Source organism: Chiroxiphia lanceolata, chromosome 1 (assembly GCF_009829145.1).
Source record: "Chiroxiphia lanceolata isolate bChiLan1 chromosome 1, bChiLan1.pri, whole genome shotgun sequence".
In the NCBI taxonomy this organism is placed as follows: domain Eukaryota; kingdom Metazoa; phylum Chordata; class Aves; order Passeriformes; family Pipridae; genus Chiroxiphia; species Chiroxiphia lanceolata.
The window spans coordinates 39,290,638-39,314,371 of record NC_045637.1 but is presented as its reverse complement, the minus strand read 5'-3'; the positions used below and the strand labels follow the sequence as shown (position 1 = coordinate 39,314,371).

Here is a 23,734-nt window from a genome sequence, read left to right as displayed (position 1 = left end):
TTGCTCTTTCTCTCTTCCCCCTTCCTGGCAAGAACATGTTGTTTCTGCTTCAGTTTATTCCATGATTTGACTGAAAAGCGGGATCTTTTTTAATCAACAGCAACCCATTTAAAAAAACCTCCACAGCCCTGGGAACTGTGCAGTGCGCACATCTGTTTTCACATAAGCATGAATTGCTGGCTTTACAAACACGAAGCATGTAGTCCTTGCCACAGACTTAGCTAAAGTGTTCTGTAACTTGAGACTCTATTTGAAATAAAAACAAAATTGTATAGCTTCTTTACCATACTAATGGAAAACATTTAATTTACTTCTTCAGGCCAACCAAAAGTATGACGCAATGCTGCTCAAGCAGATTTACAGTGCCTTTTCTTCCCTGGAAATCAATACAGCTTGGAAGTGCTGCTATGGGAGCTGGCTAGTTGACTGCGATCCAGCTGCATTCAAATGTAAACTTCTGTACCGCAAACCAAAACTGGTGATTTTGATTTATTCAGGCATCACTCTGTCTTTGAGATATTATGGTGTTGGATTTTATTCTTTGTTTTATTGCCATTAATGCTAGGTTGAATTTCAAAATAGGTAGTTCAGTGGGTTTGTGATTTTTTTTTTTTTTAAATCATTCAGTGATTTTCTACATTTCCTGAATTAAAGTACTTAGGTCTGTGGCAGTGATATCAGCAGAAGGAGATCTATGTACATGGCCATGTGTGCCTTTCAGTGGAGTCTTTTTTCCCTTAAACAGAAAAATAACACCACCAAAAAAACAGACCTCCACTCAGTGTGAGCATTAAGGGCTAACATAGTCGTTTTCCACTTTGTACAGACTAAGCTCTGAACATTAAATGTTGTTTGATTTTTTTCCCGCTAGAAGAGGCAAAATGCAAGTGTTCTTTAGCTGAGTCCCAAATAGTTTTTAAAACAGAACTATGGAGTTTATTTAATAAGTGAAGCCAACAGTGCAGATTTTCATAGTGCACAAACTTTTATGATGCCGTTGTTTCCTTTCCGATTCCTCACTGCCTCCACTAATGGTTTTGACTTTATTTCAGGTCTCTGCTGTAAGAGGCTGTTGGTGTTTCTCTCCTTATTTTTTACCTTAATGGGATTTCATCTTTTCTAAAATAGCCCTTAGAATGGGATCCCTGATGCTGCCTTGCTCCCTAGATGTATTTCTTTGAGAAGTCTGTCACTGATGGCCTGTGTACTGGTCATGCTTACTTCTACCAGAAGGAAAATCATGACTTGATACTTTCCTGCTAGCTTGCCAGAAGTATATTTAATCTTTTTTTAAAAAAAGAAAAGTTCTACTTCCGTTTCTCACATAAATTTGATTCTTTTTTTTTTTTAATCCTCCATTCATTTTTCTCTTTCTTGTATGTAACAATCTCACGGTGAAGAAAGAGCCTGAGACGAATTGAGATCCTTTTCGTAGGGATAGCTTGGGATGTTGTGGGTTAGTGAAGAGGAAGATGGGGATTTGAGTTGTGTGGGTCTGGGGTTGGAGGTTTTTTGGAGGGTTTTTTTCCTGAGATGAATACAATGAAGATGAGAAAAAATGTTGCTGATAGCTGCATTATTTTCTTTGAAAAGGCTACCATATGATACTTGATAGAGAAGTACATAGAATCCAAATTACAAATATTAATGGTTTGGTTTATTTGGAGGAAAAAAGTGAAAACAGAGATTTGTAACAAATTTCAGTGCAGTTTCAAACATTCTTTAATACAATTTTGTAAATTTTCAAACTACTGAATAGTTTTACTCATGGTATAAATACTGATTTTTAAAGATGCATAGAGTGGGAGAATACATGGTGACAGTGTGATTATCACGTTTTCTATTAAATATAAGGACAACATATATCCAGTTGCTTCTAACTTAGACATAATAAAGATTTCAGCTATTAGATATTGCCCAACAATCTTCAACAGCTTAAGTTTATTCTCTGAAATGCTTCCTGAAGATGGACAAAATGCCTCATTTAATTGGGGTGGCAAATCTGGATCCCTGGTGTTTGTACAATCATAAATGTCTCCCTGGCTGCTATTTGGGAAATAATGTCTTGTGTTGCAGCATATCAAATTACCGGAGATACTGCCCTGCAAGGGCATCTTTCAAAGGAATGGTGTTCTAAGGAACAACACATAAATCTTTACAAGAAGAAGAGACATTCAACCATTTCTACTCAGACTATCTAAGTGAAACAGAAATGCAATTAAATTCAGCAAACAGGCTGACACATTTTGGCAATATGTTTAGCCCATAGGTTTTCTGTTTGACTGTTCCAAAATTCTTGTTAGTATGAAAGGTCTGTCGTTTAGCTTTCCTTTTGCCATTTTCTCTATACTAGCACTGGCAGTCCAGGCTGGAGTATGCCATAAAGACTTTTAAAGCTACACTTTGAATAAAGCTTACATTTACTACAGAATATTTGCTTTGCATGGTTACAGTACAAGCACTGTGTTCCTGTGTAAGCACTGTAATGAAGTTGTTAAGAAGAAAAGAAACACTTATAGCATTTGCACTAAAGTTCATGGAGCATGAGATAGCTGCGCTGAGGATGCTGGTACTTGGAAGGGATTAAAAAAAGCTTCTCAGAAATAAACAAAAATAACATTCTCAGAGTAGCAAAACAGTATGCAAGTGATGAGAATAAAGGCACTAATTATTATGTAGAGAATAACCTCACTTGAAATGCCACAATGTGATCCACTTTATGATCTGACTTTCCTAAATATGATTTGAAAAGCAGAAAGAAGTACAGGGCATGACCTAAAAATGGTAGTCTGGAAGCTTCTTTAGGTATGTTGGGTCTGAAATGTAGTTTTTCCTCTTGAGTCAAACCTGAATAAACTGTTTTGGGCGTTCATGTTGTCCTTATGGTTCCAGCTCTGCCAGACATAGCTATTGCTACTTTATTTTAAGAATTACTTGGAATTTGAGTCCTGTTGGAAACAGAATGTTGTCAGGAAGATGCAGTCTTGCTATTAAGAAACTTAAATAAGATAAAGCTAATCCTATTGTATGCCTCTACTTTCAGAGGTAATGTAGACACTTGCCTTTCCTAGTTTTAGCACCATACCATTGGCTACCTGCTTTATGGGATTTCTGTCCCTTCTTTTTTTTTTCTGAATTGCCAGCTCAGTTAGACATTAATTTTCAAAATGTTTCACACAGTTGTGTATGGCACTATATTGTGCCAATTTCCAGACTTCCAGAAAAATAAACCGGCTCTTTTTTTTTTTGGTGAGTCAAAGAAGATGAGAAAAAATTAATGTATGTGTACTCTCTTTGATTATGGAAAATTTAGGTTTCTTTTATGTCAGATGTTTATTTTTTTAATTTATTTATCAGTAGAGATAGAGTAAGGATTAGGATACTGAATACCTGTGAGCTTTTGCTCAGATGATTTATATATTTCAAAAGCAGAAAATCTGTGCACATAATAAAAATTTTTGAATTGTCATTTTGGATTGGTACTGAGCCAAACTTCATAGTCCTGCTTCAGGAAGAGCTAGTATCGGTTGTTAAAAAAAAACCAACAACCAACCAACCAACAACAACCAAATTTAAGAATTCTCCTACAGGTGTAGGAAGATAATCTACTCCCAATATTTGTTTTTGCCTTGATCTTTTCTGTTTAGAGATAAAACTGCAAACTGACTTGACAACATGGTTATCTTTTGAGTAGTCTAAACCAGCCCTAGGTTTCTTAAAACTTGCAGGATAATAGATTTCTAGAGAGTTAGGGTATTAAGAGTGTATGTTCTTGAAATAAGTTGATTTTGAAAAGGCATGCTTTTGAGACTCTCCTAAAAATTAGTAACTTTGTAAATCACTTAATCCTAAGCAGTGGTGCATGTCTGTAAGTAATTAGCAGTTGTCTCTTTTTCTTTCTTCTAAAGAATCTGAAACTGACCAGATAGTTATCCCAAGTTTTGACTCACTGGGAAGATCTAGATAATGAGCAGAAACTTTTTGTTCTTTTATCAGCAGCTGACTTGCTGTGTGGCCTTGGGCATGTCCTCCTCACTTTCTTGCACCCGTTTACCATTGTACCCACTGTTGTTGCCACCACCATAAATTCTTTGTAAACCTTGTAATCAAAATGCAATTGGAACTGTTTATTTTTCTGAGTGTACTCAACTTCATTTGCTATGCAGTTTCTCATGACAGTGTAAAGTGCAGTGGAATTATGCAGTTTAGTCCATAAAGAATTTAAACAAAATAAAACCACCTTGTTTTGTAATACACCACATGTATTACAGTAAAGTGGATCTGAAGAAAACACACACAGTTTTATTTTATGACTACTAGTCTATACAAAGACTGCAAGTGGGGGATAAAGCTATTTGCTTAAAATTGGGAATACTGTGACTATAAGAGTTAAAATAAGAGGGGAAGAAAAGATCTGTCTTAGAAGGAATACGTGGCAGTCTTAATTTGCCTGAGTCTTTAGCAGAGATTTTCCACTTCTGTTTTCTGCCAAGTAAATTGAATTTATGGAGAAAAGCTAAACTCCAAGTGTTGGACTGTTAGTATCTTTTAACAAGGTTAATATGGTGAAGCAAAATATTGATAATAATGAGTCGGTGTTTAACAGTGGACTGGCTGAGAGATCCTTGTGTTCCTATGTATTGTGAAGATTGAGTGTCCCGTAAGCTTATTGTTTTGTGTTTGGTACTTACTTTTGCATGCATGCCAGGGCATGCTCTGGGAAGAAGCATAAATGTTTTTTTCCTTTTTTCTTTCACAAATACATTTATTTCCTGTCTAGAGCTGGAAAAGAGGAGCACAAGAGGGGTTTTGTTAAATACAGCAAAATCTAATTACAGCTTGATTTAAAGCCACATTTACACAATGGCTGAGGGGTGAGTTCACTTCCAGAAAAACAAACTTGTTGGCTTCCTACTGTGCATCAGGGAATCTGAATATGCATGTCCTGGAGAGCAACTACCTCCCTCTGCTGGCACCAACTTTTCTTATGTTGTGCTGCAGCTCTGCTGCATGATATATGCAAAGAATAGTGATGCATGAATTTGTTAGTGTATACTCATCTTACTGATTATGCCGCAGGTAGTACATGCCACGTCATGTGTTACATGTGATAGGCTTGATGTCTGTCTTCTACGAGCTGTAGAAATCTCGTTCTTCTAAATGAACAGCTGTTTCCTCCAATCTGTATTTTGAACAGTTATGTCCCTGGTGATTCGAAGGAAAAATATTGGTGAATAAACTACATTTTCTTGACAATATGGTTTTCACTCAGTGCGCATCTCTGAAAGGTGCAAGATCTCATTTTGATTGCCTGCTGAAGTAATTGAAAATGTGGTTTTCTTTCTTCAACTGGTTTAAATGTCTTGCTATTCTTTTAGCTCAGTTTCTTAGAGGAAAAGGTTGTGCATCTCCAGTTTACTGAAAGTTCATAATTTGTGGTATGTTTTTCTCTTATGGTGATACCTTTTGCTTGAGAACCCCATCACAGGTGGTTTCATAACAGCAGCTCATAATTGAGATGATGGTCTTTATTCTTTTCTTCTTTCCAGCTGATGATTGCCATTTTTAGCAGAGTTTTGTATTATTGGACTTGCAGTTTATGCTGCTACTACTCCTTCCGTTTCTGCTACTCTAGTTCATAATAATTGGAGTAGCAGAGTTTAGAAATTAAATATATGCACTGCCACTATCTAGAAAAATCAGGCTAAGTGGAGGTAGAAGGTGGCTGATGGTGAGACTGAAGTTGCTGTGCTGCTCAGCAGCACTACTGAACCATCTTTGGAAGCTGCTTCATGAAGAGATTTGTGTTAAAGAGCGGCTGGGGCACACGGGTTGGTGTACACAGGAAGTCTTGGGGAAGGAGGAACAGGCATAGGTCAGGAGAGGAGGGAGCAGATCACCATAAGGTTGAGTAGGACCACAAAAACAAAGGAGGGACAACAAAGCTTGCCCAGGAGAAAGCATTGCAGACACACTGGTGGAGAGGCAAAAGTAGAGGAGCGCCTGGCGTGGACAGCATGTGGATGTGAAGTGGTTGAGGGAGATAGGACTCTCTGAGCTGTGTCTTTGAAGTGTGGTTCGTGTTGCAGAAAGGCCAGAAAAGAAGAGGGATGCAGGTCTGCAGAATGCTTTTACGAGAAGTGGTGAGACGAGAGAGTCTGGCAGGGTATTTCTGACAGAGCACCCAAATTGGTGATCCCCCCCTGACAGTGGGTGGGCCAGCAAGTGAAGAAATGTGAAGTTGCAAGAGGCAGAGAAACGGGACAAGATCTTGTAAGATGAATCATTTTTTCACTGCTAGAGTGATCTCCTTCCTTTTTTTGTTTGGTGCCTCCTCATTTCACACTTCTCAGAGAATTTCAGACCCAGCCATGTTACTGTGATATTGGTGAACTGTATCTGAAACTGATGATGGGGGAAAAAGAGGACCCCAAAGCTTGCTGTGATCCTGAGAGAGGTCAGTGAATGGCAATCACATCTCTGTGTATAGCTATATACAACTGCACTCCAAGGACTATAAGAGAGTCTCTTTGCCATGAAGTCATACCTAGGGAACTGTCATTCTTAAGTCTTACACTTCTATTAAGTTTACACAAATTTTTGAAAACATCAATTCACCGTTTCTTGCTGCTTCTTTAGATATTTCTGCGCTTTAGTTAGGTCCTTGCTGGAGTTCCTGCATTTTCTCAGAGAATTAGTGAAGTGAAGGTCATCAGTTGCAGAAAGAGATATAAATTGTCTTTTCCAGCACTGTTTTGCCTGCATTGTATGTGACCTTCAAGCCTTAAGGTGCCCCAAACTCCGAGGAGTGTGATCTTAGCCTTTTCCATCATATAATGTTGAAGTTCTGACTAGTAAAAGGCAGAGATAAGAAAGCAGTCAGGTCCCACCTTTCAGTAGTCCTCTCCAAGCCAATATGGTGAAGAAGAATCCTTGAGCACATATGTGAGTGTCCAGGGATCAGAATTAATGTTCTGTGTGGCTGCTCACTGAAGGAGAGAGATGCATTCACACTGGAGTACAGTGTCCAGTGAAGTACTCATTGTCACAGTTCTTGTGGTCCTTGTTTGGAAATGTCCCTTGTCTCCCAGGTGGCTCTGGGCACTGGGCTCTGACCACACAGATATATAAAGGAGTTTTGTGGCTTTTACATCCTGTCATGTCAACTGGAATTTCTGCTATCAGTTTCTCTAGAGGAGGCAACTTGAGGAGCAGAAGTGTATGGATTGCCTCAGCTTTTTCTTCTGATTATTTTTTATAGTTAAGCTCTTTAAAAACAAACAAAACAACAACCAACAGTTTGGTAAGCTCCAAGCTACTAGTCAGTGTTGACATGCAGAAATGACTCAGTATGAGCTGCAGGCTTTGTTCTTTTGGAAGCTTTTCTTTCAGCTGTGACAGTCGTAAAGTTTTTTCTCCTAGAAGATCCACAGATCTTCCACCCCCCTCCCTAATAATTAAACAACCTAGGTGTTCCTGCTGTTTCTTTGGTGGATACATTTTCAGAGATGCTAACATTTTCAGATACACTAATTGCCAGAGGTACACTGTCAAAATATTAGGTATGTGATTTTATTACTTCCTAGAATGAGCCATAAAACCTAAAAACAACTAAATTTTGGAGTTTGTAAAATTTTTAAAAGGAAGATTAACTTAAATTTATGAAGAAGAATATTCCAAAAACATGTAATATAGGAGAGAGATTGTTTTCTCTGTTCTGATTACCTTGAATCTTCTCTCTATTGTAAAGAAGTTTTACTCCTGTGGTCAGTCTAATTTTTGCTTAAGACAAAGGTTTTTAGGGCCCTGTTGGAGTGAGACAGTTTACAGAATTTAGGCATTTGGTGGGATAGCCCTCCTGTTACACCTACCAGATATGACTGCATAAGGGACTTGATGTACGAAATGGGGCCAGTAGGTCACATTAATCAATTGACTGCTAATCTCAAGCATTAAATGCCTACTGTGGATTTTTCACTTAACCCTGGTTAGCACTGACCAGTAGTGATACGGGGCACTGAGCTACGTAGAAGGCAGTGGCTGCATGTTTTCTGCACAAAGAAAAGCTCTTTGTGAAGGGCAGCAGCTCTCTTTATATGCAACATGATGAGACTTAAATGAACTTCCAGTGGAGGACTTCAGTCCTGAAATTTTGCCACTGTCATTGCCAGTTCTGGAGTTGTCTCCTAGTTTATCAGAAGCTGCATCATGCCACCAAATGTAGCTATTCTTCCATAAGGGTAGCTAATGTCATGGTGGGTGATTCAGAATTACCTGCTATGCAATGAAATTAAATGCTTCCATTCAGGCCTGTTTCTTAGAAGGTATGTTGAATGAAAAGAATCCCTATTTAATTTTTCCAGAGGAACTAGTACTAGACTCTGTGATATCTTGGAGTCTGACGAGTACAAGGAATAGAAAATAAATTCTCAGTGTACTCTTTCATAACTGATTCTATTTTTTCACTATTGTCCCTGAATCTTCCTACAATGGCAGCATGAAATAAGAAGAGCTTGTTACTCCCAACAATAGCAAGCTTCTTAATAATAGAGTTCTTAATACACTTAAGTATAAATACTTGTGCTAGATAAATGCACAGTCTGGAACCTAAATTAGCATTCTCTGACATGTATGTGTCAACATCTTCAAAGTAGCTTTCTGATCTATAATGTATTTAGAGACATGTTTCTGCATAGATCTGCTTAATATTGTTTAACAAAAAAAAAAATAAAAAAACATTTTTTTGTCTCTTCTGTTGCTGCTACCTGTTGCAGCCACAACTTGTAATTTATACTAGGTTAGGTGCTCCAAACTTTCAGAGGAGTGTTTTTTCTTGTGTCAGATAAACAATATGTGATCAGAAGCACTCTACAGTGAGCTGCTCAAGTAAAGACTAAGCAAAAAATCAGTAATTTCAGTGTGATTTAAATTGTCTTTATCTGGAATTGTTTGGCATTAGAATGTAATCAGTCTGATTTCCAAGCTTGATGTATTTGCATCAGTTCTAAATGAAGTTTTCTGTTACCTGTGGATTGTTCCAGTAGGGTTTTGTCTTCTGAAGAGCTTTCTATTTGTTGTCTGTCTTCCCTTCCTCTGTTTTACTCTCAAGAACAGGTTCAAAGAAATTAATAAATCTATATACACCATGCTTACTTTGCGACTATTTCAAGTTACATCTTAATAACTTCTATAGGAACATTTTCTTCTGCAATGCTCGTTCACTTGAGTTTTCACCATGATAGGCAGCCTGTAATGAGAATGTTGACTCAGCTGAATGATATCTTTGTTTTCTTTATTCTGTAAGTCAGATTGCAAGATAATTTTAAATTACAAGTATTAGATCACATTTCCTTGAGTGATTGCTCATGATTATACTAAGTTGCTGCACTCACCTATTTTAGTTACAGTCAACATTTTAAATACCAGTGTTAAGGTAAGCAAGAGAAGGTGTTTATATAGAGTCCTGAATGATGATAGCTCCATATCTTGTTAGCGTAATATTTTGAGTCTCTTCAAATTAACAGTACTCCTTGTGTATAAAGAACAAAATGATTCATCTTGTAACATAAAATACAGGTAATCTTGGGAAGGGGGGGGGAGAAAGGATCTGTGAGATGTAGCATGGATACACACATAATGTAGTCTTCCATTCTTTTATAGATTGTGCAGCAGCAGCCTTTAATTTTTAGATGCTTTAATTCTACTGCAGTGACTTCAATTCTACTGAAATGAATCACTGATTATCTAAAGCATCAGGTAACTATACCTATATTTAGCTTTGTTCTATCTTCTTATCCTTGTTTCTAGCTTCATTTTCTCAGTGGTAAGCTACAGGGAGTTTAATTAATGTTTAGAAAAACAAACACCCAAAACAATGTGGGAAGTGTACCCAAGTGTTCTCACGAATACAGCCTCTGCAGGCTTATTCTTGGGATGGTCAAGGCATATGGAGGATAAGTTCTCTGTCTTCTTTCACAGTACCTTCAAACACAACATACTTAATTCCACCTGCCAACAGGCTGCACTTTTCAGTTGGAGCTGATACTGTTTTTAAGAAGAGATTCTTCTCTCTGCTACCTCCAGTGGTGCCTTTGTTTTGGTGGCTGGTCTTTGCCAAGGCCTGACCCTGGCCTTAACTGCATTTCTTCTTCTCTGCCAAGGAACTGCTGTGTGCTAGAGACTGCAGTATGTAACCACAGGTGGAGGTGTCTGCCTTTTTAGCTCACTGTATCAGTGTGCTGAATTGCAGGGGTTCAGACAAGAAATCAATACTGTTTTTCCATCTGACTGCCTTGAAGACTATGTAAATTAAATCTATCTGTAAAAACAGTTAGGTCCACACTGCAAGAAATATAGGTGGCGAGTATGAGCTGCTGCTTGTGTTGCTGCTGGGAAGGATCTTGCCTGGATAATTTTTTTTTCAAAGCAGTTACAGGTATGTTCCCCTGAGATTTGTAGTAGTGAGATGCAAATAATGTATACAATGACAATTTTACTGTTTTCCTCACAAGTTCTGTAGATCTGCCTCCAGCAGGCTTTGAAAGCTGATGAGGTGAGTGAAGATGTACTGCCACCTGGGAGGCATCCTTTGTTTTCTAGATTTCTTTGCCTATTAATACCTGTTAGGTGTAGATTTTGTTGCCACTTTCTTTTAGATACATGCTTTTTTAATTTCCCTTTGGTTTTGTTCTGTTCAGGCTTTTTTCTGACATAGTGAATTTCTCAAGTGCAGACGTGCATCTCATTCACCGCCAGCAGCTTCTACAGATTTTAGTGTTTGTTGGTTTTTTTTTTTTTTAATCTCCTGGCCATCTCATATATCCCCAGTCAGTTTAGTTTAGTACTTTTTCCTCTTGTATTTTTATTTTCTTGAGGAAGTTACCTGTAAGTTCTGCCAAGCATTAACTCAGACTTAGCTGCAGTAAGACTGGAGGAATGCCATGGGTTGGGAGACATGAAATATTCTAGTATATAACATAATTGGGAAGACTTTAAGGAGTCTCTGGTTTTACTCCAAATTTCTTCCTTTACTACTTTTGGGAGTGGAAATAATATGTACACAGAGACCTAAAAAATAAAAAAATTATGTGACTACTGCAAAACATGAAAGATACTTTTCAAACTTTTCCTTCATGTACTCTTAGATCTGTGAAAGTCAGTCTTAAATCCCGAGTTCTGAATGAATACAGACTTCTGAACATAGTTCTTTGCTCTAACTTATAAAGTAGAATTTTAAAAAAGAAATCGTAAATCTAATTTTGTTGGGGTTTGATCTCATTTTATTGATGTGATGCAAAACAATAGTAGAAGATACTTTTACCTGATGTAGTGTACTAGTTTACCACAAAAGATTATTATATTCCAAGTACTCAAAGAGAAAACGAGCCTTCTAAATTCTTCCCAACATCAATATTTCAAAGCTATTTCAATTTGTTTTAAATGAAACGGATACAGAATTATATAAATGGGGAAGCTGTAAGTACTCAGAACAGCTTGAATACTTTAAGTAAGATAAATGGTTAGATTCTGCGGGTTAACCATGCACACGCTGCAGCCTATATGCTGAACTGATCAGTGTGTTATTTACATTACCTCAGTCCTTCCAAATAGGAATATTTATGCTAGTGGGTGGGATCTGGTGGTATTGCCTGCAGCAGTCCAACTGAATATAGAAATTATGACTTTTTCAAGTTACGCAGTGTTTTTCATAGTTCTGCATTTTCTGTTATAAAATAATACGGGCAGTGAAGTCAGTGTTAAACACGCAGGCAACTTTGAAACTTGCTCGTATTTCCCTTCTCTAGCAGCCCTTTTACTGTGGTAATGCTGCTTATGTTTTGACTACAGACTGTTGGAATTTGCTTTGAAAATATCAGTGTCTGTTTTATTTGCAGATTAGTTTTGGAGCAGCCTTTTCTTTAGATTCTGATTAAGGCAGACGTTTCAGGAGCAAGAAGAGGCTTTCTTGGTTCAGATTGGTAAAGACTGCATTATTGTAGAACATGCAGGAGATACATGTTTGAGACTGACTGAAAGGTCCAGTTCTGACTTCACTTAATTTTGAGTGCTCACCTTTTGACCTTATTTTCCTATGTTCGTACCTAGTTTCTGTAAGGACAAAAAGGATTACTGTTATGCTGTTAAGGTTGCATTGTATGGGATTACTGATTTCCCTTTTCACCTCTGACATGTTTGGGACTTGAAGACTCACTGCTGACATGTCACCCACTTGATGTAATGGGAAACAAATGATCTTAAAAATCTACTGTCCTTCACTGAGTGCCTTTTTAGAAAAGCTGAGGTATACTTGCTGTATATTGGTGCTCACAAACTGTATCTGAGTTCACACTGAAGACTAGGTTCAGACCTGTAACGATTACCCTGCTTTATTCCTAATCTTATGTTGATATAAATTCTGGACAAAATAATAAATACCCACCAAAACTGATGTGTGTGTAAGCAGTGTTGAATTACAGTGCCTGTGAGACAAAGGTTGTTATGTACTTGTATTTTGCTTAGTTTAAAACTGAAAATTCTGATGCTTGTGCTTTTAGAAACCTGTTCTGGAAGTGCTGCAGAGTTGCAGCTAGGACAAAGATCTGAAAGGTTCCATCTAGTTTGGGCATTTCATGAGAATGGCCACCTAAAGAAATTTTGGTTATTGACAGCAATAGTATTATAAGTGGTGACTTAATTGAAGCTACTATGCCATGAAGACGTGCTGTGGAGAAATTGGGCATCTTTTTTTTGCCCCCAGGCCTAGGAAAGGAAGATGAAGAAAATGCCTGCTGCTTTGCCCAGGAAATATTTGAGAACGCAGATCAGTAAGTAATTTGTCCCCACAATGTGACAGAGTTCCCCTGCTGCATGTTTCCCATCTTCTTCATAGCACTCCTTAGCTTTCATGCTAGTGTTAGTAGGATCATCACTCTCCCCCTCACCTTAGTTGGAGCACGGTGCAGGGAGGGGAGTGTCTGCTCAAATGTTCAGAAAAGGGTGGAAAACAAGGAGTGGTAGTCTCTAGGCTTGAGGGGTGAGCACTCGTCTGTCCCCATTTATGCTAATTTTTCATAACCCTTGTTATGTGATTTTTGTGCTTATTTTGCGTTAGAGGATTTGGCAAAAACAACAAGCAGTTCTTGGAAGAAGGGTCTGGGATCTTATCAGCCCTGAAATATTTAACTTGCTGGGTCTACAGAGTGCCTGAGATGCAAATATGCTCTTCTTCAGGAACATTATATGGAATAAGAGTCCTGATGGCTCTTTCATAAAAGGGCTTTTGGCTTGCTCTATTAAATAATTAAGCCTCTCTTCCTGGAGAGGCTTTTCGTCTGTGCCAGCAAAATGCTTCTGGTTTCTTGTAAGAAGACCGTGAGACTGCGTTCCGGTATGGCGAGTCACGGTTGCTGGTTTTATATGGACACAGTTTCTAGTCATTTAATTACAATCTTTCGAAGATTAAAATCTAAATTTATTTTACTTTTGGCTGAAAGAGCTTGACATTCAGTAGGCTGTCTTCAAACTCATTAGCCTTGATTTCTGTGGTAACCAAAGCCACTGCATTCAAAGCTAGTTTTCTTCTGGGCTTCATTGTGCTGAATATCTTCAGTTCTGGTGTAAAGTAATAAGATCTGAGAGTTGCTCTGAAACCCTGAATTATGGGTGTGGACTGGAGACTTGAAGTCTCAAAGGTTTGCAGTCTCTGAGCTCTCAGAGAGCTGGCTGGCAGTGGGGAGTGTTTTGTGCAAGTGCCTTTATGCATTAGCGTCTGCAAAGAACCACATCATATTCCAACAGTCGCACCTTGACTTGCTTTCTAGTTGCATCTTTCAGCTCAACATAAACACCTTCTCACATAGAGAGACGTAAGAGAGTAGAAAACAGTCTTTGAAGAATAAAAACACAATGGGGTTTAGAGTGCTTGATGGGTCTTCATTCTCATCACGCAAGATCAAAGAAAACCTTGGAGCTGCACTTTCTACTCAGAATTGGAAATAACATTATTAATTACAGAAGTGAGTAAGTCTGACAGAGTTTTTCCTTCAAAGGGAGGAATGCTACACTTCATCCTTCAGACTTTGCACTCTTTGCAGCATAGCATTTTTTAAAAATTACACCTGTCCTCTAATGGAAGACTTGTATTTAAAGTTTTCCTAGGCCAATCTTATAGATATATCAGTTAGGTATACTCAGCATCAGATTGTGTCACCCATTTCAGTAAGTTGGTCATAATAAATATGATACTAAATAGAGTAGAAGAAAATGCCAGCAGTGGTGAGGAAGATTAATAATGTGGAGGTGCTGGAAGTATACTTATTATATTGCAAACTCTTTTTTCTGCTCTTCCACTGAGGGAAATCTGTACTTGTCTGTCAGCTTTCTGGCTTAAGTGATGCTCTCAGGGTCCATATTTTCCACCACAGCAAGTATAAAAAATGTATCTTCACTTACAAAGCCCTTTTATGGTTTGTTCCAATGTAGTTTTTACCCTCCATGTCCTCCTGAGCAGTTGAATTTTGCCACCATTATACTTTGTGTTAGGATTTCAGCATCTTACATCAGTCATGTTTTGGCTTTTTTTGTATTGCACTCTCTTTTTAAACCTGTTTGTTATGGTCCGCAAATGTGGACCTTGACTGACCCTTGACTGGTTGGAAGCAGAGGCTTTTTTTTCTATAATATGTTTTACAGTCTCTGACTCGGTAGGGTCATGACCATTGATTTTATGTGAGTCAGTCATGCATTATATGGGGTCCATGTCCTGGATGCGCTATTTAAGGCTATTTCTGTGCTTGCTGTAAACAGTGTGGTCCCTCTCTGTGGTTCATCAACTTTGTGGCCATCTATCTGGTCAGCCAGAGGCCATGAAGTGGTGGCTAGGAGGCACTCAAGACATGTTTTGGTCTCGAGAGGTTCTTGGTTGTGCTGACAGGTGTGTTGCCTTCTGAAATGGACGGCTCATACAGCATCTCTGCTGGTAGCTGTGAGGAAAGGAAGTGGAGGGAAAATAAGTAGGATGGAAAGACAAGAGCACATTTGTATGGTTTCACGTGATTGCTGAAACATGGTATAAGGGGTGGAAGAAAACATTGTGCTGAAGGAAAAGTAGAAGGAACTTGAGGAGAAATGGAAGGTTGACATTGCTATGGAGATGTGTTGGAGTGGTATGTGAAGGGAAGCAAGTTTCAGGGTTATGTGAAGTCTTTAAAATGACCTTTCATTTGGGATTTGTGTTTTCTTACGAGTACCAGCAGACTAATACTGTGTTCTTCCATGTTTGGTTTTGTGGCCAAAGTGTGAGTGCTCAGAATAGTAAACCTCTTGCAGGCTTTACTTCAGATTCGCCTTTGCCACATCTATCAGCAGTAGGATGAAACATACCTCACTGACAGCTTAACTGCTTTTTGCCTCATTTTCCACGGTGGCAATGATGGACCATCATTTCAGTCAGTTTGGTCTGACTGTGAAGATACTGCCAATGTGTAGGTCTGTGGAGGTGGGTGTGGGGCATTTTTTTGTTTGGGTTTTTTATGATTCTGAGATAAAAGTAAATATGAATGCTATAAAAAATAATCCGTTGGAATCAATCTTAGTGTCATCCTGCAGCAAATCTCTGGCATTCAAATAGAGACATCTCTGCCTGTTATTAAGCATCTAGAAGAGTTCTGTCTGGGATGTTTAGGGATATAATGAGCATCTTTGAAAAAAAAACAACTTGAAGTTTCCGGTTAGCTGTCCAACTTCAAAACATGATCAACAGCATTGACATTTATGCACACATGGACAGGTAACTGCTTGCTTACCAATCAGAATTGGGATCAATCCAAGAAATGTTCCTGTGTTCCACAAAATGAAAATAGGTTTGTTCATTCTGAGTGCCGACCTTGAGGCCTGGCATTTGTGACTTCCAGAGAAAAGTTTATATAGTAAACACTAGTTTATATAGCAAGCACATTTTCCTCCACAAATGATGATGGGTCTAGTGATGAGTTTGACAACAGCTGGCAGACTTCCCAAACACCACCAAATACTTCCTAGGAAAAAAAAAGAGTCCAGCAAATAGCTATTGTGAAGTCAAAGGTAGCTTTCAGAAGAAGAAAAAAAAAAAGCTAGATAAATTTCTTTGGGAAGGAAACTTGAAATGTAGAAAAATTTGTGGAAGAGAAAATTGTCCCCTTATCTTTTAACTTGGGTAAATGTCAGAAGTACCACCCAAAAATCTTAAGATTTTGTTGTTATTATGTAAACATAACCATGGAATAGTTTAGCTTACTTCTAAAAGTCTAATGAATGCATCAAGCCAAGTAAAATATTCATTAGAGTAATTGGTTCAATTCAACCTCTCAAGGTTACAGCTTGGAAATATATACCCTATACTACATATACACTATATTGCCTTTAGAAATGCAGCACGTTGTTTCACCAGCCATTTTGCTCAACTCATTTTCATTCCATATGTTTACTGTACTTTGCAAAATCTAATTAAGTAACTGAAGTAACAGTTTGCAAGGAATATTTGGTATATTTTTAAGTCAAAGGTTAAGTGGTATCCAGACTGAAAGGTGTTCAGTTGCAAGACACACGAGACACATCAGAAATTTTTAAAATATTCTTGTATTAAAATCATTGCATACGTAAGTACTTACACAAGTGATCATAACATAGTGAAAAGTTACTTGTTCCCAAAATAGTCATCTGTTTATTAATTCACTTAGATATGACTAAATGAAGTGTAACATTCATTAATGTGCTAGCTAGGCAGTTTTCACTGTAAGATGCTGGGTTTGGTGTCATATGATGAATTCATTATACCCTCATAGGTTTTCCTCTCTCCTCCCCTCTGTGATGGGCATCTGCCTCAGACCATATGGGTTTGGAAAATTTTAATTGAAATTCTCCTGTCAAGGAATTGGGCTAGAGAAAGCGTAACTTGCTTATAATTTCTAAAAATGTTGTAGAGACCTTCTGTTTCTATGTGGAGGAGCAGGAACTTGAAGCTGAGCACAGGCGGGTAACTTGTGCCAGAGACAGGCTTTTGCTTTCAATGAAAGTCTGCCGAATATTGGCCAACTTGTGTACCTTTCACGATTTGTTCATTTCCAACAGAGACTTGCTGGAGTCTCTTGTGACTGTGTCCTCATGAAACCTGTGTTCCCTCTCTGGGACTTGAGGAGTCCCTTCCGACTGCGTCCTTATGAAACCTCTCTTGGCTTCTTTTGCTGGCACACCTATACATGGCTGTATCCTGTCTCTGGTCCAAATGCTCGTGTGCTGTCACCACAGGTAGCAGGGCAGGCTGATGGAGCTCTGCATTGTTCTCAGTTGGAGTTTAAGCTGTCTGCCATTGCCAAATGTGGGCTCTTGTGAACGACTGCTGGCTCCAAACATTAGCCCTGCTGTGCAGTTCCTCATATCTTCCTTACCCAGCATATCGTTGCAATGGTTAAAAATGAGTGTTAAATTTGAGACAGACATTGGGACTCTTCTGACTGACCTTCTAAGCTAAGCAGGTTTAGTGAATATTGATTGTATTCCAGAGACAAGTAGGTGTTTCTTGAAATTCAGTGTGGCAGCAGTTGAATGGTCCTTCAACTACAGCTTGCTACCATGAGATTTTAAAAAGAAAGCAACTTCTGGAATAAACACCCTGCTGCAATGGTACGTTGAGAGTCTGCTGCCCGGGCAGCCCTTGCTGGGGACATGGGCTGTACATGCCCTTGGAGCCAGCAGCTCTGTGAGGAGGAGGCAGGAGGCTGGCTGCTGTGGAGGGGTGCTGGAGCTGAACAGGATGAAGCAGCGAGGACTTGGGGAGCTGCTGGGCTGAGGAGGGGGACATGTAGGGCTTAAGAGTTTTCATGGGAGGAAGCCAAAACTGATAGTCTTGTAGCAGCTGCAGCCCGTTTAATTCCTGTTTAAGTTTTCTTGGTCATTTTTTCTCTTGTCATATGTGTCTTGGTGGTTTGTGAATGTGGATCAGATCAAAAGAATGATTTAAGTCTCTTTGATTTTATTTTTTGTTTGCGTGTATATCTTTTCCTTTGCTTAGTGAATGTGAGCATTTCCACTAGCTGGATCAGAGGACTAGGTTAAAGACTATTACTGGTTTTATTCCCCTGTTTCTGCCTTTGGCAAAATGTTAGAAAAACATCATTTTGGATCTGATCAACAAATGATTGTGCATTTCTTTTTTATATGCCTCTTGAGCACTTAAAATTAAGTTTTTAACCCCTGTATAATCACCTCCCTTGCCTTTCTTCATTAAATATATAGTTTCTTCATTTCAAGTAGTATGGCTGAGAAAATTGGAATATTCCACAGTATTTTAAAGAAACACAGTTTATAAAAATTGATGAGTACCTTAGATGATGTAATCTAAAAAGGAAGACTTAATAAAACAACCTCCTTCATTTATTGCAACACAAAACTTAATGTTGACTGAACGTTGAATAAAGGAGCAAAAATGTCACTATTCCTGCATTTCTTTTTTACTTCTAGTCATTTATAGCTTTAAGAATATTTTTCTTACAGAGATGAAGTCTACTTGTAGCACAGAGTGACTCTTTCTGAGCAATTTTCACTGGCAGATTAAGAAAGCTCTACATAGCTATTTACATACTGTCAGTAAATATGGTCTTGTGCTGTTACCATATTGAATTCTTGTTCCACTAGTAAAATTTTATGTAGTAGAAAATACAATTTTTGTACTGAACTAAGTACAATAGATAAAAATGTTTATAGACAACCTTTAATATCATGCACTTGCATTGTGCCTCATACTGCATGGTGCTGGTGGTAAGAGTAAAGAATTAGGAAAAATGCCAGTGTGGGCCTATCAGAACTCATTATTGCAATGGGGTTCAGGATCTTGCTATTGTAATGTTTATGGATATGGTTCATGTGTAACTTACTGAAACATCTTAAAAATTTGTTGTAGTTTGTATATGCATAATGCTGTAGCATTATAGTATTTTTGCAACATCAGTCATGAAAAATGTGCTGTATCTCACAAGAGAGAGCTGACACTGGCACTGGCACTTCTGATAATCAGGCTGTGTACTTCCATCTTTGACGTTTGAAAGCCTTTTGGTCATTGTAGAGCTTAGGTGATTATATGAACCATGCGAGCACGGGAAACTTCAGAAGAGTGTTTTTCTGTTTGTGCTAGTCAGAGTGAAGATTAATTAAACGTACTGTCAAGGCAGACTAAACAACAAGCGCCTGTATCTTTTTTTCATGATTATTTACCTGATATTGTAGAAGCTGTCAGAATCTTTCAAATACACAATGTTCTTTTGGGTCATAACATTCCTTAGTTTTGAGGACTTAGATATTTCTAAGATAAGCATAAGTAAGGATGTTGGGCTTACTTGTGTTAGTTCACCATATGTCTGAGTCTTTGCTTACTGTAAGTATTTTTCAAATGAATTAAGTTGTTTTGCATAATGTCAAAAATTTCCTTGGCATTTGTACCATAGCCTCATGAAAGCTTGGTTAGGACCTTATGTGCCAATGCACACAGAAGCCCTCTGATCATCTAAGTATCTGCCCACAGATAAACATAAAGGACACAGGGGGTCTTGTTGACTTCTGTAGGGCTACTGTGCACTGAAAGCATGCGTGTGGTGCCTCGCTGATCTGAGGTCTACATTGTAGTCTGTGTAGTAGCGTATAAATCCCAGACCTACTGTGTGTTTGATGCTGGTAATGTGTACATTCAAAACAAGAAGTCCTCCTGGCAGAATAAACTGCTGCATCTTATTGTCTCCTCGAAATAGTCCTAGCAAACTCCAAGTGGTCAGCTACTCAAAAAGCACACCTAAATATATCCTTTTTTTCCAGAGATGGAGACAAACCCCCTGATACGTGAATCATTTGGAAAAAACAACAGCAGCGAAAATCCCAAACAGGAGTTTTACCCTGACGCGCCCAGACAAATAACAGTCCCAAATGTTGATGCTTTCGGCTGAAAGGTGTAATCTGCCCGGCTCTCGCTGCCTCGCTCGCGGTGCCTCGGCAGCCCTGTGCTACGGCAAAGGGCTATAATTAGATGAGCAGCCTGCTCAGCAGCGGTGCCAGCCTGCGAGCCTCAGCGAGCATGTGCTGGATTCTGCATGTGCCTGGCGCTTATTGGCGGCCGAGGTTGCTGCCTGCCGGTTTGATAGGTTTCCCCAGTAATCTTTATGCTGCATTACAGACATAGATACAGAGGTACTGTGTGCTTGCAAGGGGAGAGGTGCTCAGCTTGTAGCGTAAAGGAGAGCCCACAGATGAAAGGCACCGGTCTTTGTTGCAAAGCATCAGTACTTAAGGACTGCTAGCCGGGAGCGGAGAGGTCAGTGAAGGAGTTTTACTTGGTGGTAATTACTTTCAGGTCTTTATCTCTCCGGTGAAACAGTCATGCATGAAATGAATACTGTTAATCATGTCATCTGTTTAATTTGATCTTGCTTTCATTAATATCATGTATACTCGGGTGGGAGAGCCATCAGATTACAAAACATATCATTAGAGGGGATTCAGTTCAAAAATAGAGTGTATTTATATGGGAATAGTGCTTTCATTTGAAATTTTGAGCCTGTGCATGGGAGTGATTTTACTGGTTGCCTTTTGTTATGCTAATGGAAATATTTCTTTTATTGGAATGTTTTCTGCAGAGCAGTTGAATCAGAGCGTTTATAACTACTGGCATATGAAAATAAATCTGTATAAATAGTGATTAATTTAAAGAATAATTCTGTGAAGTGTTCTTTAATATGATCACAGCAATAACTTGATGGTTCTCTTGCAACAAGGTAGAGGGATGAGGAGTAATATGCTATTGTTCTTTCAACAAAGATGCTGGAGCCTTCATGTTTGGGTGGATTCTTTGTTTCATCCACTGGGTTTTATTTTAAGTGGCTTTCAAAATGAAACTAAAGCCATTCTGCCTGGTAGATTTCAGTATATTCTTTGCTTGCACATACATGTATTTTATACGTATTTATTGTTCTCAAAGGCTGAATTTTGGCCCAAAGCCTTGTTTATTGTCAGAACTGCCTTCAGCAGTAGAATGAAACAAGATATATATATGCCAGTCTTTTAAACTGTGATTCTGAGACTATTTCAGTATTTATCATAGCGTCATACTCATTTCTTTTCATACTTGACCTGCACATCAATTGATCACAACTTTTCCTATAAAAAGCATGCATATTTAATGAGCACATTCTACAGTGAAAGCTGTTCAGAACAAAAGAAAGCAAGCATAAAGTATTCAAAAATGTCTCATAATGTAGTCATGCCTCATTTGATGACTTTTGAATATTAAGGCTGACTGGTGAGACTTCAGAGTTAATGCCCTTGTCTGTGTCAGACTCCAGAGCCCACATGAACTTGTATATTAAGTCACCAGTCATCTGGCTGGCTGGCTGCCACCATGCGTCCGAGGTACGAGTGGATTGTCTCAGCCAGGATCAGAAAGGTGTTAGGAACAGGAGCTATTTTGGTGTTAGTCTTCACTCTTCCCTCTGCACTTATCCTTGAAGAGGTTATTTCTACTGTATAAACCAAAGCCAAATTTAAGTTGTTCTCTTTTAAAGTATGTGGTTCGAAACTGTGTTACCTTCTGAGTAGATGCCCTTAAATGTGAGCATTTATTCAGTTACCAGCTTCATATGGCTCTGGGTACAACAAAGACACGAGCTTTATTATTTGTGATAGTATATGCAAACAGAAAGGTATTTGGGAGGTTTAATCACAGCTGGTACCTAACAGTTTCTTTGAATTTTTGCTATTGACAATAACAGTTACCTTGGTGTCTACTTTAGTCAACAGCAAATTTTTTTGCCATTTTCCAAAAGTTGTTTTTCAAAGTTGTTTCCTTTTATGTAGACTTGGAAAATGGCATTTTTGCTTTGTAACAGTTAAGCCTGAACAGGGAGGACTCGGGATGTAAAGGCATGTTGTTTTCTCAGGCTGTTTCATATTCTCTCATTGCTCCAAATTACCAACCAAAAATATTTTATAGATGTTCTGGGTTGATTTATACCTTCTGCCTTTTTTAGCAGAGACTTACCTTAAGTAATTTATCTGCATTTTTATGACCTTTGCAATAGCATCCCATGAAGGAGTAACTAACAGCAATGTTAGTAATAATGAAACGTAGAAAGTAATATCCTCAGCTGAATTACGTATCTACCATATCCAGATTGTGTTTTCAAGAGACAAGAGTCTGATATATTCTATTCCATCTATTGGGCTATTATTATTTGTAGGTAACATAAAGCATGTCTGGAAAAATGCTGTAAAAGTTTGTGTATTTTTGGTGGTGGATACAGGTAATGTCACCACCCACTGGAACTGAAATGCTGCACCAGCAGCTATGTAGGTGTGGATGCCTTTGCATCCAGAAAGAGCTGTGATGATCTGTGCAAGCATCACCAGAAAAGGTGACAGTTGTGAAATTAGAACTGGTGACAGTGTAATTTAAATTTGCAATACCTTAACAGCAAGGAATAAGCTACTTTTATTGCTTCTGTTTTTGTTACAACCTCATTTTTCTTCTGGGTAAACTAAGAAAACAACTTGAAGCAACAGTTTGTGTGGATTACTCTCTAAAGAAGTTGTCATCTTTGTTGATATAAGCATATTTTAGCTAGAAGCAGTGTATTCCTACAGGAAATGTAACACACTTCAGATTATTCTCAATGAGATTTTATATTCAAGCTTTGTCAGTGAGTTTCTTGATGTAAAAATTTTTAACTCTTTGTTAGGAGATGTATGCATACCGTGTTTGCTGTGTGCCTTTGTGAACTCTTCTCATTTCTTATATATTGTCCAGTAGTTAAATCTCCAAGTCCTTTGTTATATGAAAGGGAAACTTTTCTTTCAGAAAAAGAATACTGTATGTATATTTGTGTATGGGAAGGGCACAAAAGTATGTTGTGAAAATCAAGGTCTCAAGTGTTTAATTTATGTAGTTATATAAATATGTATGAAATATATATATATTCTGCCATGTAACGCTAATATATGTTGGTGTAGAAAACACTTTCAATGTCATACCAATACTCTCATTATCATAAAAATAGTCCTTGAAGAGTAATGTTGTCAGAAACACTAGATTTGGCTGCTGGCTGGAGATGGATTCATGCAGTAAACTGAGTACCTATAATAAACAGTGCTACACTAGCTTTTCCTTATTAAGATATTATGTCTTTTTACTACTATGCATATAAGTGAATTTTGCATTACTTAAACCCATACCAAGTCTAAAGGGGAAAGATGATAACTTAAGGTTAATGCTTTTTTTTTTGGAGCCTGTTAGCAGTGAAAGAGATACTCCAGAAAAAGTCATAGGGATTTATAATATTACCACAGTGTTTATTTTGCAGGATTTGTACTTACAGTTTTTAAGTTGGGTAGCAGCAAGTGATATATGCATGAAGGTTTACATTAGAATGGGAAAAGTGACATTGTGTCCTGAAGTTCCTTTTTGCTTTTTCTTTGGTTTTGGAACCAACTCCAGTTATTACTGATAAAATGACTGTCTATTTAAATGGTCTAGACATTCAGTAGCCCATCTGTAAGTGGTTATTATAAGACTTTGAGAGTTCACGGGAAATCAATAGCCTGTTTTCTCTATTTCGTTGGGCAAAGGTCATTTTATTCTCTCAGTCTGGAGATTTTGGGGCTGTGTGGTGTGGAGACACAGGATGAGCCCTCTCAGTGGAGATTCCCTCTCTGAGCTCAGCAG

At 38.2% G+C, this 23,734-nt stretch overlaps 1 protein-coding gene across 5 annotated transcripts in view; it reads left to right on the top strand.

Annotated features, from left to right (window-relative positions):
* Positions 1-23,734, top strand: part of FAM110B (family with sequence similarity 110 member B) — a 116,412-nt gene that overhangs the window by 33,530 nt on the left and 59,148 nt on the right. For 2 of the 5 annotated variants that reach the window (XM_032702689.1, XM_032702671.1), the window contains exon 1: positions 20,162-20,332. The exons of the other annotated variants lie outside the window; for them this stretch is intronic. The gene's annotated coding sequence lies outside the window, so the exon portion shown is untranslated. Of the gene's footprint in view, positions 1-20,161; positions 20,333-23,734 lie in introns of those variants that run through there. 5 annotated transcript variants of the gene reach the window in all.